A 14866-nucleotide genomic window follows, 5' to 3' on the forward strand; every position below is an offset into this window, starting at 1 on the left:
CGAGGATGTAAACATCATTTTAGGACATGACAATCTCTCCATCAACAGATTAGCGACTTATGATTAATGAGAGACCAGGACCAAGACCAGCATCATAGATGAAGAGGAGTAGCTAAAAAAGAAGGCACGAGACGAAGAAAGCGACCCCCTCCCAATCCGGCTTCCTCAAAAATGAGCATTTCCGTGCTTTTGCAAATAATTTTCGCTCGTAATTCAATTTTATTGAATCGTATTTTCCAAAAAAAAAGTAACTTCAATATGCAAAAAAGCTCGAAAAAGTAACCAACGAAACGCGAGCATAACATTTTAACGTAGACAAAAATCACACACAAAAAAAAAACAGAAAAGTACAAATTGAAATGTTCTGATTCATAATTTTAAAAAGTTGAAAAAAATTTTGAAACTTTTTGATGATTTTTTCCAACAAAGTAAAGATTTTAACAATTTCTGGCGAAAAAGCGAAACTTTTGGGCAATCTTTAAAAAAAAGTAAGACTTTTGAATTTTTTGCAAAAAAACGACCATTTTTAAACGAGAACTTCTCTCGATACCTGCGTACTTTTTGGCAATTTTCAGCAAATACCTGAGCAAGGCTATTGGACAATTTTTGAAAAAAAAGCAAAAGTTTGACAATTTTTGAGAATTATTTTTGGGGAACAAATTCGTAGTATCTGACAGAAATTTTTTTGAAAAAAATCACTACTTTTTCACCATCTTTTTTAAACCAAATTTTCAAAAAGCTCTCCACTCGACCCTCCTCCCCCAAAAAATCAACAAAGTCAAATTTTTCACAGGAAAATTTTCAAAAATTGAAATTAGAAGCTTTGTACCCGAAGTATTTTTCAATTCAATCAAAATTATTAAGAAAACAAATTGCCAATTTCATCAAAAATCTTTTTTTTAATGATTTGAGAATTTTTGTTGCATGTTTGAATTTTTTCATTTTTCCATAACCTATTTGACTAAATACTAATTTAATTTTTCACTACTTTCACTGTCCATTTTTAAAATCACTACTTTTTCACTACTTTCACAACCTGAGATACCCTAAAATTATATTTTTTCGAATTTTTTTTTTTTCAAAAAACGTGATTTTTCAATTTTTATTTTTATGGGCAATTTTAGGCAACAGACGAGACTTTTTATTGCTAAAAAGCGAGAATCGCAATTTTTGTTGAAAATGAGAGAATTTTTTTTATAGATTATTAGGTTGAAAAGTAGTACAGGATGTCTAACAAAATTTCAAAATGAAAAAGTAGGATTCAAGTGGGACTTTCAGCAAGTAATTTTTCGAGCACTTGTGGAATTTTTCAAGGTAGGGAGGGAAGAAAGGGTCAAAATTTACATTCAAGTTTTCAGCCAAATTTTTGCAAAAAAGTGTTTGCTTTTCTTCTGATGATTTCAAACACCTTATGATTTTATTTAAACAAGTAGACGCCAAAAATATAACTTTTCACTCCAATTTTTCGTTTTATTTCCTCCTTATCAATTTTTAAAAAGGGCAAAAGCTCTTAAAAATGTGTAATTCAAAATCTAAAAAAGTCGTCAAATGAGCCTTTTTCTACAAAATTTGTTCGAAATTCCGAAAAAAAAGGGGAAAAATTGAAAATGTGAAAAAATTCTATTGAAAAAAAAGTAGGACTTTTGGATAAAGTTGTTGAAAAATAGGACTTTATGTACATATGTAGGACTAAAAGGACCAGTAGGACCTGTAAGACACCTTGTAGTAAGACTTTTTGGAATAGGGAGTAGGTATTTTGTGAAAAAGTGAGTTTTTAGCAAGAAACAAGACTATTTAGAAATTTTGACAAAAGGTGAAATTTTTTGCTATTTTCCACGAAAAAGGCAGACTTTCACGATCTTAGCAAAAGGCAGTGCTTTGTAACCGTAATGCTGAAAATGCATCTGTAGCTAATCAGAAACGAATAAAAGAATGAATACTGTCGCAAATTATTCACTTATTGATATTATTAGCATTTTTTCTTCTTCAAGACGCATGAAAAAATCAATTTTTTGAAGAAAAAAAAATCTTTTTAAGATGGTTTGCTGCAGAAATGACACTTGCATCTCAATCAGGTACTTCAATACAAGGTTTCGTTTGGAAGTCAAACAATGCAAAAAAAATCCTAGAATGACCAATGACAAATGAGCACTTGAACTGATATTTTTGTGAGGTTAATTTTCATTCTAAAAATGTCAGTAAAAGTCTGTTTTCACTTCACAATATTACAAATGAATGTTTTGTTGTTTTTTTTTTTTTCATCTATCCAAGCAAGTATTTCTCAAAATTCTGGTTTATGAATGTATTAATTCTAAAACGAGAAAATTCGGATGGGAGAGGGGGGACGAAAACCATAGGAGGAACACTATGTGACTTCTTAGGGACCCCTCTGAAGACAAGGAAAGTTCTGGTTTAAAGAATTTGTGGAATAAAAAATTGAAGCAAAAAACGACTCACATTTGAGGAGGTTTCGAGGGGAAGGGAGGTGACGGGAGACGGGAGACAAATCCAAGAGCTAAAAGCAGATTTTCAATCAACCGTTCAGAAACCTAAAACCTTTAATTTTCCAGCAAATCTGCGAGATCAAGTTAAACTAGAAAAAAATTTCAGAAAATAAGATTGCCAGCCCTTGAAGGGGAAAAACATCTTTCAACCTTTTTGTTTGAAATGAAACATTTCAAATTTTGAAGCAAAACTTTCGACTTCTCAAACTGAAAAATCAAATTCCCAACTTTTGCTTGATTTTCTCAATTCACAAACAGCTTAGGCTTCCTAATTGGACTGGACATCTCGAATAAAAAAGAACTAATCAAGAACCATCCACCAGAAAACGACAGTGACCAAAAATTTCCAGTAGTTTCCACTGCGGAAACTAATTTTAGTCAAGGTTACGTACAGTACAATACGATTAACGACGCTAAAAATTGAAATTACCATTTCAGCGACAGTTTCACTTCAACACATCAGTCTTTGAATTAACCCCGATCATAGAGTTTCAGTCACCACCCTACACGACGTCAACGACCGACCCCTTCATTTCACAGAGCTTCGCGGTGCTAAAAAAAAAACCAAGCTCGTCTCTTTACCTTCGCTACCCCTATCCCTTTACCAAACTAATATTAAAAATAATAATGAAAGTAAGTGATAATAAGAAGGAAAAAAAAGAGCAACCCTCATCGTCAACTTACCCGCGATAATAATTATCTATGGCGGCGCCGAGGCATCTTTATTCTCGAGTACGAATCATCGCAGGTCGTGAATTCAATCTAAAACAACAGAAACAAACAGACCAAGAGCGTTAATTAAATATCGCTATAGGTAAGTAATAACCAAGGCAGTACCTTGTTAATACATATTAAAAAATATCAAGCTACGACTACAACACCTACAAACAAAAAAACAAAAAACACTCGGCGCTAGTTCATTACACCTTAAAAACCCAACAGAAACGACAATATCAACGTAAGTGATAATATAAAATCCTACGCTATATCCAACTCCTGTCCTTTCGTTTCACGACGAGCGGAAAATTACACGCGAACCAAATTCATCAAGAAAAAAGCTACGAAGTTTATAAAACAAACCGAAACAAAAAAGAAGAAAAATACGCGTAAAAAATTCTACGATCTTACATTATTCGCCTTTACACTCGATAGGTAGGTAAGAAGAGAACCCAAAAACCTACCTATACCTATCTACACAAACATTACATACCTACGTCGTAACAACAGTAAGTAAGTACGTCGACACTCGGAGAATTTTTCTTCTTTTCCTTCGATACAAATCGAAGTCGAACCTCGAACAACATCGTAATATTATACACATTACACAGTTACACACACACACACATCGTTGACGACGTCAACTCCTCAGTTTGCGTTCATTATCGTACTAATATAGTCCGGGCGATAACGAGCTATTATCCCTACACACTCCGTTCTTCGTACAACATTACACATACATACGCATTTCTCTTCACCCTGCTCCTATACACCACAGCTAAAGCTACTTAACTTACCAATGAAAAATAACATAAAAACCTCACATACTACATAACCAACGTACATACATAACATACTTCGCTAATACTGCAATAATTTCGTAGGCAAATCGAATAATTTCGCTCGTACGAATAAAAATCTATATAAACTCTCAGATAACCAAGTCGATAGATTTAGTAATTAGTAATGGTGAAAAATTCAGAACCAAAAAATACCCACGATAGCTCGAGACGAATTCGACAAATTGAGCGAGACATTGTAGAGCTACCTAGCTATTTTTCTACCTCGTAGGCTGGCTACACTGATGCCCTTAAGTTACGTTACTAAACAAATCTACGAGAGAGACCGTTTCAACAATAGGGCTACGGCATCTCTCACACTCGTCGGTGTTGTGCTTGCGCCGTCCGCGATCGCGTTGCACATAATTCAACACACGCATAGCAGCCGGAGCAGGAGCGAAGAGGAGAGATAATCATCGTGGTTGGGAACAGGGTGCTGGTAAAGGAGCGAGAAAGGGAGAGAAGAGGAAACTCGAGCTAAACGTAGTATAACAATACTACATAGCTCTCTATACCCAGTATAATAAAAATATAGAAATAGAAATCCTTGCTTAGGATACCCCGCACTTCTGCTGTTCCTTTGGCGCTTAAATAGCGTATTTCGTACTTCGATGGTTGCCTACTCGCAGCAACCTTGACAGGGATGTAAAAATTGAAACGGAAAATTGACATCTGGTATTAACATTAGATAGATCACAGCCTCTACAGCTTTTTTCAGAGGGCCCTGAGCTCAATAAGGCATACTTGGCCAGAAAATCGTCAATTTTCAGAAGCCAGACTCCAGTTAGAACTCCCTCAAATGCATTAAGGTGCTGGAGAACAAACAGCTCTTCAAATCTGGCAAAAAAGTGAAAAAACATTCTCACCATCCTTCAGCCATCTCATAACCCTTCACCAAAAGTTCATCCTTTTTTCACCCATCATCACTCACATCTTAAAAATAAACTCACCTCTTCATACAGGTACTTAAATATCACACAGGCATCAAAATATGTAAATGCGAGGACAAGAAGCTACATCAATTTCGCGTTGACAACACACACGAACTCATGTTAGTAGGTATCTCTTCGACCACATTTACGGCGCAACGATGCAATTTTTCAAACATCACAACACACTGAATACACTATACACTGTGGGCCGGTGTTCGGTGGTACTCATACTTGCGTTATAGACAACATGGTCGGTTGGTCGCATTAACGAAACTCTCTGCTGTTCTTCGACACGTTGCTTGCACCATTACCACCAGTACCACCACGTCTTTCTCTAGTTCAACTAACCACACCAACGCTGTTAATAAATCGCTTTGATCGTTTCCGATTAAACGTATGCAACATACAACAACGTAGGAATGGTATTCAATTCATATACAGAGATATCTCTAAAGGTAATTCAAATCGCGATTCCTACATACATAATACGTATGCGAGTTATGTGTCTGTTTTTCGATTTCATATGTATGAGACGACTAAGACGACTAAGACTTGAAGCGACAACTTTTTACTACCTATTTTATATGCACTCTACTCGAATATCTGTGGATTCGTGTTGCAAAAGAGGAATATAGAAACAGTCTCTGGAACAATGTTCGACTCATCTTGGCGACGATTCTGATTATCTATAACATCATGTCTCAATTGTAGAGTGTAGAGAGATCTAAAAGAAACGAAACCAAACACTTGGCTTTAATTTTTCTTCTTCTTTTTCATTTTCATTTTTTGTCTGCCAATTATTGGCGTAATCGTAATGAGTCTAGATCAGAGTGGTTTGACTTGCTGAAAATGAATATTTCATGGTTGTTAAAAATTGAACGCGTTTTAAATGTATTTTGGGTTGAAAAATTCTATTTTTTGATTACAAACTTGTATTTTTCTATTTCATCAGGTACATGGTCAAAAGTGGTGGTAATTGGTAACGCAAGCCTTATAATCAAAATTGTGAGACATTTTTTCAACAGTTTCAGCAAAGTAAGAAAAGTTTTCGATTTGAAAGTTTCTAAAAAAAAAAAAAACCGTAAAAATCTGAAAAAAACTTGTTTTGTCACCCCCCCCCCCCCCCACATTAGCTGAAAAAACACGTACAAGCAAAAAATACGAAAACGTTTGGAGCAGAATTTTGCTCAAAACATCGTATTTTTTTGTACAACCCTGTTCAAAACCGTAATAATCATTTCAAATGATTGGAAAATAAAATGTTTTATAGTCGATAGAAAATACAAAATGCAGAAAAAAAGAATGAAAAAGTGTCTTTTCCCAGAAAAATCACCAAAAATTGGACGAAGAAAAATCAGTCCTATTGAGCATAAATCGTTTTTGAAAAATTGAGAAAAAGCTAAATTTCATAATTGTGACGTTCCGCATAAAAAGGGACAACTTCGTGAGATTTGAAAAAATTGAGTTAAGCACACCACGTTAAACTAGACAAAATTTGCTAAAAAATGAGCCAAAGAGCAAAAAAAACGACCCATATGCGGAAACGCTACGAATTTTCAAAAATGAGGTAACAAAAAACATAGTTTTGAAAAAAAACGCGTTCAAAGTTTTTGATTTTTTTTTTTTTCGTTTTTCGCATTTTATGACCTGAGTTTGCGTTCTACATAAAAAAATAATGTATATAACCTAAAATGTAGAAATTTTCATTCATCCGATGGGTTTTTCACTTTTTTTTTCGATACTTGGTGGCTGCTGAAAGTTAAAACGTATAATTTATGAGTATTTACGAGCACGTACGGGTAAAAACAGTGATACCATTGGAAAGCGCGTTAAATTTCCTATAAGATTCCGTCAAAAAGTGAAAAACGAAAATTTTGATCATTTTTCATAAAAACCTGTTTTCTGAAGAATTACGTTTCTAACGAAGTTGTCCCTTTTCATGCGGAACGTCACAATTATTTGAACAACAAAATTATGAAAATGCAGAAGAATGACGAGAGGAAGTTTCAAACAAAGATCATAACAATTGGTTGAGATTCAACCCCTGGATGGAAGTGTAAACAAGAAACTCAAATGGGTTCTTTTTCCAGTGGAATATGTGATTTCTTACATAGAATTATGCGAGGTATAATTGCATTGAACTGTATTTCATTTTTTGAAAACGACAAATGATATGAAACTGAGATCATTACAGTTCTAGTTCCAGTTCCACCCTTCCAGATCCATTTTTTTCTTTTCAATTTCTGGTGTTCCGGCCAATTCTTTCAATTTTGGAAGCCTCTTTTGTTACAAATAATTGAAAAAATATTCGTAATTCAAGGCTTGTAGGTACACAATGTTTTCAAAAAAAAAAGTTTAAAAAAAGTACTCTTTGGTAATTATACTGGCATAAACGATATTTTCCCATTTTTAGTAAAAAAAAAAAGTAATTTTGACCATTTTTGCAAAAAGCAGAACCTCGATAGGAAATTTTTTGAATTTTCTGCACAAAAACGACTATTTTAGTAAAATTTGGCAAAAAGTGAAAATTTTTAGCACATCTTTACAAAAAGTGAGACTATTTGGCAATTTTTTGTATTTTTAGGCAAAAAAAGCAAGATTTTCAGTCATCTCAATTTATGGTAAAATGCAATATTTTTTCATCAACTTTTTGGCAAACAAATGACTTTTTTAGGAAATGTTGACAAAAAGTAAGATGTTGGCAATTTCGGCAAAAAATCTACGCTTTTTGGCATTTTTCATCAGAAAAACGAGATTTTAGAGCAATTTTTGGGAAGGAGTGAGACAGTTGAAATTTTATGCGAAGAGGCAAAATTTTCAGCAAGAAACGATACTTTTTGACAATTTTAAAAGTTACTTTTGATAACTTAATAGCTGCTTGAAAAGTAACGGAGTACGAGCCCTCATAATTTTGCAATCAACTTCATAACAGGACGATGCTGAAGCCACAAAATTGAACTCAACAAACCAATCAAACATTTTTTGAATCGAAAAATTAAAAAAATACATTACATTTTTATGTATTATTGTGTTCATATTTTTTCAGTTCTAGTTCTAGTTCTATCTTTTCAAAAACAAATGGTTACCTAATTAATAGTTAACATTTTAGTTACATCCTTCTTTAGGAAGTTTTCTCTATTTTTTTTTTTTCGAGTCATTTTAAAATATCTACCTTCCAATTATTGCTAAAAATCACATAAATGAAAATTCGAATTTTTTTCCAACGAATTTCAAAGCTTCACTTTGAACATTTATTTTAACCTCCCTCCTTCTCTCCTCCCCCCCACCACCTCGTCAAAAAAGTAAATTTTTTTAACGATGTATTTCGAATCTTGCAACACGTTTCAAATCTCCAGAAAATGTAATTTTCAAAATTTGACGAAGATGAGGAAGCGAAGACGCAAAGTTTTTGAAAACAACAAATATTTAAAACACCTATAGACCTTTAATTACGAGGAATAAAATGAAAGAAAATGTCTGATTCCTGATTTGTTACGGAATTTTAGTCAAAATTTGTATTTCTTCCAAATTTTTGTTATTTTTTGTCTTGATAAACACCCTGTCTCAAGTTCTCAAATACTGCAAAAATTATACAATTTTAATTTTTTGTCATTTCAGCAACATTGAAACTCTTTTTGAATGCTTCAGCCTTTTTGAAAAAACCTTGACGTACCGTACATAACAAAATATTTGTTTCAATGTTTCGAGATTTTTTACGTTTTTTTTTTTTTTTTAAGATCAGCATTCGATTTCTATGAAGTGAGGTCAACATTTTCCTGCATCAAGAAAAGGACTTGAAAACAAACAGCCGATCGATCGGAGCTCTTTCACTCATAAATCACTCATTTATTTATTTTTTGGTGGGGAGGGGGGAGGGGAGCTTCAAAGGTCATCACCAAAAACGGTAATCAAACAAATCGGACTTCTTAAACCGAACAAATCTATAATCGATGTAAAATGATCGGTATGGACACGAACAACTCCTATTTCGATTAATCGATCATACACGCAGTGCTGTAACAAAAAAAAACCCCATAATAAAACGAAAGACCATTAATTTATTTCCACAAATCGCGGAAAGAATTTTAAACACGATAGAATCCTCGCTTCTACTGAAAAAATAGTATAAAATTAGGAACCTTGGTTGCGCAGAAAGGAATACAAGCATTTGACTAAAGTAATATAGAGTTGACACAAGTAGCCCATCACTTACGGCGTTTAAATGAAAACTGTCTATAACGATAACATTTCGTTTCGGCAACACCTGCAGCGCTAGTGAGCCATTTTACTCATGGTTTTATCAGTATGCCATAAGTGTACATACAATTTTACATGTTATTAATGCAATTTTGACAATTATTCGCGGATTCGGGCGAACTTTTATATAGTTTCAAATTAAAGACGATGAAATTCCGTATCCACTGATGTTAAATTTATAACATTTCGCGCAAAAATAACGATTTAGTGAATGCTTCTGTTTACCGATGTTTTCATCCTACGTACGTCATCTTCAAACCAAAAATACTTGAAATTTTCATCGAACACATATGTATTTTAATATAGCAAAATGTTCAGAACTTTATCATCTTTAAATTGGTTGTTTAACGAAAGCTGTATCTTTCACCGTTCAAAACTTCTCGAAGATCAAAGTTGCGAGAACAAGCTGCAACTGCAAGAGGTAAGTATTTATTGAACTTTGAACTAAAATTACTGAAAATTTTGATTGAACACCTAGGTATTTTAATATTGCAAAATGTTCGTAATTTTATCATCTTTAAAGTGTTTGTTTACCGAAAGCTCTACCTTTTATCGTTCAAAAGTTTTCGAAGATCAAAGTTGCGGAAAGTGGTCAAATTGTGTAATCATAATCACTGTTATTATCATGTCATTTAGTGTTGATCTGAGACTACTTCCCGCAACTTTGATCTTCGAAAACTTTTGAACGATAAAATGTAGAGCTTTCGGTAAACAAACATTTTAAAGAGGATAAAATTACGAACATTTTGCAATATTAAAATACCTAGGTGTTCGATCAAAATTTTCAGTAATTTTAGTTCAAAGTTTAATAAATACTTACCTCTTGCAGCTTGTTTTCGCAACTTCAAACTTGGAAAACTTTTGAACGGTGAAAGATACAACTTTCGGTAGACAACCATTTCAAAAATGATAAAGTTCTGAACATTTTGCTATATTAAAATACCTTTGTGTTCGATGAAAATTTTTAGTAATTTTAGTTTCAAGTTCAATAAATAGTTACCTCTTGCAGCTAGTTTTCGCAAATTCAAACTTCGAAAACTTTTGTACGGTGAAAGATACAGCTTTTGGTAAACAACCATTTTAACGATGATAAAGTTGTGAACATTTTGCTATATTAAAATACATATGTGTTCGATGAAAATTTCGAGTATTTTTGGTTTAAAGATGACGTACATAGTATGAAAACAGTGGTAATAGAACTAAATAGAAGTATTCATTGAACCGTTATTTTTGCGCGAAATGTTATAAATTTAACATCAATGGACACGGAATTTCGTCGTCTTTAATTTGAGACCATTTAAAAGTTCGTCCAAATCCGAGGATAATTGTCAAAATTGCATTTATAACTCGTAAAATTGTATGTACACTTATGGCGTAGTGATAAAACCATGAGTAAAATGACTCACTAGCGCTGCAGGTGTTGACGAAACGAAATGTTATCGTTATAGTGATTTCCCCATCGCTAGTTGGCCTACTTGTTAAAACTCTATATTACTTTACATTTGACCCTTTTTTTCTACAAGCTTAGATATCCCTCCATTTTCTTTAACCTTACACAAAAACAAACCAAAATCAATGCAACTTTATTCGATCAACAAACGCCTCATCTGATTCAAATTTCAAAACACTGCCCATCGTTCGAAATACGTATACAGTGAAAATAGTTGACACGAAAACAGAATGAAATATCCCTACTTGTACTACGGTATACAGTATACTCGTATTTCGAATACGCGTGAAGAAAACTTAGTCCTCCCAGTCCCATCCGCTCGTCGCTCTACTTATAGCATAGCGTACCCATTTGCCATATTTCTCTTCGAGAATACGCCGTACTACCGTTAAAATGTACGTATAATTCGTAGGCTAGCGTATGAATAGGCAACACTGCGCAAAGCCCAACGCACAACAAAGCTTTCTACACCACAGAAAAATTGCAAAAGGTGCAGATCGTACGCACACGTACTCGCATTTTCAACGTCGCGACGACGACGTGGCGCGTTCCCTTCAGTCGCGGGAAGGGTAACCCGAAGGTAATAGTGATTCTTTTTTTCCTCTCTTCTCGGTTCCCTTCTCTCTCGCTCGCTCATCCTCGCTCGTCGTCGATGAATTATTAGGCGAAATATGCGGCGAATGGGTTTCATTGGGCGAATTTTTCACTTCATGTAATGTACTCGTATACCTACCTAGACCTACTATAGGCCTACACAGTCTACGTATTTTTATCGCGATGACAAAATAATAACAATAAAATGGCTCGATCATTGTACCTACGTTACGAGAACGAGAGACGATGTACGATAAAATAAGATACTTTTCACTCCTCGTAGATTGTTAAAAGTGGGCCCATTTCAACGCCACTACGTATACAACGAGAGAATTTTTTTACGATTATTATTTGTACCGAATGCATTACCAGAGTATCTTTGTATAGTTGTTGTAGTTGGAATACTCGTATCTCGAACAACGTGTTACGATTACGAAGTATATAGCGATGAAAGGAAAAAAAATACATAATTGCGCGATGCCACGCTTCTTCGTCTTTGGTGATAATTAAATTCGGTGTAAGAAATAAGACAAAGGACGATAGCGTCCAGTCAAACTGCGCAGCACTTGTTATAATGTGGATGTATTTTTCATTATTATCATTATATGTACTCGACAAACGAATAACTAAGACAATGACTGTGTGGCAGATGGACGGGAGGAAGGTAGGAGTGATGGTCTTAATTTAGCATGTACATAAATATTTTCCATTGTACGAGTTACTTATACGTGTGCATCGAAAGTGTATTATTACAGAACAGTGAGGTAATTTTCGGCGTAGTCGTTCGATACGGATTCATTTGTTCACTTTCTTCCTCAAAATGCCAACAAAGGAACCTCTAAGGTAATACCAGACATGGCAAAAATGAAGTATTTTTAGAATTCTGTCTCCTCAATCACATTTTTTCGACATTTTACGATTTTTATTTTGAATTTTGGGTTCTCAAAATGACTGTTTTCCCCACTGATATCAAAATTCGGCCACAAAACGCAATACAGGGTGTCTAACAAAATCTGAAAATTAAAAAGAAGCACCTTAGAAGGACCTTTTGGAAGGACATTATCAAAATTGAAAATGTACCAACTGATACCCCCCCACCCCCCTCCAATTTATTTTTACAAAATTGCCAAAAAAAACTTCAAAAATTTATAATTTTTAAAAGAAACGAAAAAATTAATAATATTTAGATAGACCTGATCAGTTTTTTTTTCCAGGGTGTCTGGTGTATATCAAATCCAAAAAACAAAAAAGTTCTTTTTAGACATAAACATTGAATAATTACTGGGAAACTATTTTAATGAAAATTTTTAATATCAGGGATTGTACTCAAATTTTTCTGAAAAAAGTAAGTAACTTCAGTAACCAAAAAGTAATCAAAAAAATGATTCAAAAAAATGATTCAAAAAAATTTTAATGTAAAAAACAGAGGTGAGCATAAAACTTTCATACAAAACATTACATTTTATTTTCAGAAGCGTGACGAATCAATGTGTAGTGGGAGATGGGGGATCAGACTGAGAAATTCTCTCAACTTTTCGAGCTCAATTTTCCCAATTATTTATTCTACACCCCCCCCACACCCAATTTCACACCAAGATTTTTCCAACCAATTGGCCAGATGTGGTTCGAACCATTTTTAAAAAGGGAAAATTTGGAAACAAAAATGTCGAATAAAAATTTTTTTAAATTTTTTCATTGATTGGATTATGTTTTTGGAATTTCTCAAGTTGATTTTTCCATTCTAGGAAATGTTTGAAAATTGATGTAGTAGAATTCAAATCTGATCCGAGGGATACGAGGGTGAAAGCTGTGAAAAATTGATAATTCAGAACGTAAAACATCATTTTTTATGTAATAAGTTGATTTTCATAGCTTCAAAATTTTCAAATTTTAAAAGTTTTCAGAAAATAACATGAGGTAGGTATTTAACTTATCAGGTTTAAAAATATGAATAAATACCCGAGCGAAGCGAGAGCAAAAAATGTTGAAAATTCACAATTCCTGAGGGGTAAACCAGCATTATTTTTGATTTGAGGAGTCAATTTTTCTACCCTCTAACTTCCTAATATTGATTAAATGACAGAATTATTTGAAAATTTGGAAAAAAGAAGGACCTTCGGGCAAAAAGGAGGACTTTTTACTGACTTTTTCGAAAAGAAGGGCCCATAGGCAAAAAGACAAACGACCTAGAAGGACCGGAAGGACTGTTAGACACCCTGCAATAAGTATTAGTAGAAATGTGACCAAAAATTACGTTTCCAGAAGCAAGAGTCAACCATCTCATTTTTTCATAAATTTAGGCAACTTTTGGATTAATTTTCGATACTACAAATCCCTAGAGGACCCTCCATTTCGTAGTAACAAACTTTTTCACTTATTTTCACCCCCCCCCCCCCCCACTCTCAAAGGGAAAAAATCAGAGCTCAAAATCGAATTCACGAGCAACCTACTTAGCCCACAGCCTATAAACTTTCATCAACTAATCACCCCACTTGAGAAAAAATGGAAAAGATGCTCTATATCTCGCATAGAGAATTTTATGAAAAAAATTCATCATCATCGTTCTACATAAAATGGCGTAACTTTGGCGGTAAAAGCGACCCGACCGACGACGCGGCGTATAAAAGCTCTCCTTTCGGGTCGAGCGGTATGCAGTAATTTTTCATATAGACCAAACGAACGCCGACAATCTAAAATGCACAAAGTCGAAAAGAGGACTCCGCCGCAGCGAGGCGACCGAACCAGAGATGAAGAAGTTATACGATACACGAAGAAGAGTGAACGGGTCGGGGATGTGAACCGTTCATCTATTCTTTCAACGAGCTCTACACTGCACAGTTCGATAGGCACGCGTTTCTCATTTTCACTTTTCCCGTATACTGCGAGTATGTGTATGTACCTACTTGGCAGCGTAGAAAATTTTGCCTTCGTCGAATAAAAACAAAAATTCGTTCCAAAACTGGCAAAAAAAAGTTCGTAAAAGAATGAAAATGCGCATCTATATGCTCAGAGGCGTAGTTTATCCTGATTCTGGTAGGCTAACGACGTTAAAAATTGTCTATCTCTCGTGTGGAAAAATTCTCTCGTCGTTGGAGAATCAGAATTGCAAAATTGATATGAAATTTCTTATAAAAATTATTAAATCTGGAGAAATATCTGTATCCAAAGTGGCAAAAAAAAATTCCGATACAAACACATCCCGCATGCCAAAATTTAGAGTGCTAGAGTCAACTTCCTCGAATGTACCAAATTTTCTAATCTTTTTGGATCGAAGATTTCAAAAATTAAAATTTTACGAGAAAGAACTACAAAGTTTAAATTCCATTTATGAACTCCCAAATCGATTAAGAACAGTTCACAGCAAATTTGAGCTGTTCTCTGAAGAGCAACGTTGCATGATCCTTCCACCTACGTACGTTTTCAATGAAAACGAACAAAAACACTCAAAATTTGAGAAAAAAAATTGCTTTCGCTATAACCCTTGGAAGAAGTTGAGGCTCCGGTATTAAACCATACCACAGGGGCAAAAAAAAAGAAAGGTTCAAAACCGAAAAAAGAATCCCAAGACAACGC

At 34.2% G+C, this 14866-nt stretch overlaps 1 protein-coding gene across 6 annotated transcripts in view; it reads right to left on the bottom strand.

Annotated features, from left to right (window-relative positions):
* The window catches only part of LOC135844767 (serine-rich adhesin for platelets-like), a 117977-nt gene that overhangs the window by 29837 nt on the left and 73274 nt on the right, over nt 1-14866 (bottom strand). For all 6 annotated transcript variants that reach the window (XM_065363109.1, XM_065363108.1, XM_065363110.1 and 3 more), the window contains one exon: nt 3189-3266. The gene's annotated coding sequence lies outside the window, so the exon portion shown is untranslated. The remainder of the gene's footprint in view (nt 1-3188; nt 3267-14866) is intronic.

This window comes from Planococcus citri, chromosome 4 (genome assembly GCF_950023065.1).
Source record: "Planococcus citri chromosome 4, ihPlaCitr1.1, whole genome shotgun sequence".
NCBI classification, from domain to species: Eukaryota; Metazoa; Arthropoda; class Insecta; order Hemiptera; family Pseudococcidae; genus Planococcus; species Planococcus citri.